Below are 2229 nucleotides of genomic sequence, written 5' to 3'. Positions count from 1 at the left end.
AGGATATTATCAATGGAATATAAACAGGATAGTATCAAATGCGATTAACGAATAAATAAACCAAAATAAGAATGAGCACATCGGTCAAGAAGCTAAGGAAGAAACATAAACTCAAAAAAGAAACAAATATGGCCAGCGAGCCATATGGACTCATCTGGTAACCAACAACGAATATTTTACGATTAAGGACTTATCAAAATAGAAACGAAGAAGAAGAGCAAAAGAAAACCAAGAGTCGTTTACCTTTTAGGGTGCAGCGAAACAGGGGCTGGATCGTGCAGAGCAACACTTTGACCACGCCAAACACCGGATACGTACAACAACCAAAGGGAACCAGGCAAAAATCCGAGAGGTTCTCTTATTCAGAGATGTATTTTCGAGTGTATCACTACGAGTTCCTAATAACTTTATGTTTTACTAAAAAAAAAGTTCCCAACCAGAATAAAATCAATACAAGTTTTCAACCTTTTCTCACACTAATTTTCAAACCAAAAGTCTCACTGTTTTTCCTATTTCTCTCCCACAAAATCGTCCAAACAAAAAGCCCCGTCTTCTGTGATGGATACGGAATATATATATATATATATAGGAGGGATTCAGGGTTTGGAAATGGGGGGGGGGGGTAACCATCAAAAAATCTTATGAGGGAAGGCTCAATTTGAAATTCAAAACCCCTAAAACTTTCACCATTCAGGCTAAACGCCTTTTCCTGAAATCTTCAAACCATTTCCGGAAGATGAAAGGTAGAATTTACGGCTGAGATTGAACTATGTGTCCTAGCTTCCTATTGTGTCTCGATCTCGAGGCAAGCAAGGACGAGATGCCGCTGCAAAAGACAAGCCTCCAGTCTGCCACAACCAAAACCGTTGTAGGAAGGCAGCACGGGGCTGAAGAAAGAAACGTTGAAACATCAATTTCCGTCAAATTGATGCTTGGAGACGAATGACGTTTGGCACTACTTCGCGTGTCACGGCTTCTTCCGTGAACTCTTCCTTACGTGTTCTCGCGTGAGGTGCGAAGAATTGTTGTCGTTGTTAACGCTTCTGACCTCTCTTTGTTGAACAGAAAAAAGGGTCAGGTCGGAGTGTCACGTTCGGTATCTAAACCCCAGACGAGACCGGCGTTGTTGACCTCTCAGAGGTCGCAAACAAGCCTACCACGTCATTCTTACTTCATCTAGGTTAATTTTAGCAAAAAATTTGAACTTCTTGTCTTCTTACTTCATGCTAAACATTTTAAACTTAACATCATAGGCGTTCACAAATCAACCATCTAATATAGTGACAATCAAATGAAAGAAACAATTCATAATTACCTTAAACATATTTTTGCCAAAACGGCACCAATACAAAGTATGAAATGAAAGTGGAAAGAAACACTAGTAGAACATGCTCCACTAGCTAAAGCCTACATCTAAGCTAGATAATAACGGTAGACATCCTCGAAAGCATGAGGGCCAACCAAGTCCGGATTAAAGTTCCACGTCCGGATAGCTGCAACGTCAACCTGTAAACTCTAGCGTCTACCTGTGCCTGCTCCTAAAAATATAGAGTTGTATGGGATTAGTATACACTTGTACTAAGTATGAGTATGTGAAGGCACACACCAACGACATGCATGATAAAGAATAGCTCTTTCCTAACAAAATGATTATGGAAAGTCAATTCAGTGGACTTGCCAAATTGAGATTAGGAAAGTTAGTGAAGTTTCAAAATTTGGATAAGAAAAGTTAATGGACCTGCCAAATTTGGACTTGGAAAGTCATGCCATGAGTGTAACATGCATCATCAAACTCATCATTTTGCAAACAACATATAACATATTTCACATATCATATCACATAAAGAACATAACATCTTTCATATCATTCATTCATATGCCATGAGACCTTAAAATCATGGACTTAACATTAAGACTTTTCAGAAATGAGGGCTCAACATATGGGACCTCAACTAGGGAGTCTGCTTTAGCAAACACAGAGTCTGCTTCGTTCATTCATACGTACTCGATTTCATTTCATTCATGGGCCAGTGTAAACACCAGCTATACCTAGGATGTAGTTTAAGACTTTCATCGGGTTCGTTGTAAAATGACCAAGAATGACCTAATGTCATTACTTGAATCTAACTCACCGTTTGATTATCCTATCCTAACACCTTTGGGATCATTCATTTCATTATGTGCATCATTTGAGGCTGGCCTCCTTCATTCATTAGGAACTTTAAATTT

The sequence above is a fragment of the Solanum pennellii genome, chromosome 5, assembly GCF_001406875.1.
Source record: "Solanum pennellii chromosome 5, SPENNV200".
In the NCBI taxonomy this organism is placed as follows: Eukaryota; Viridiplantae; Streptophyta; class Magnoliopsida; order Solanales; family Solanaceae; genus Solanum; species Solanum pennellii.
Note: the sequence above shows the minus strand (reverse complement) of the source record.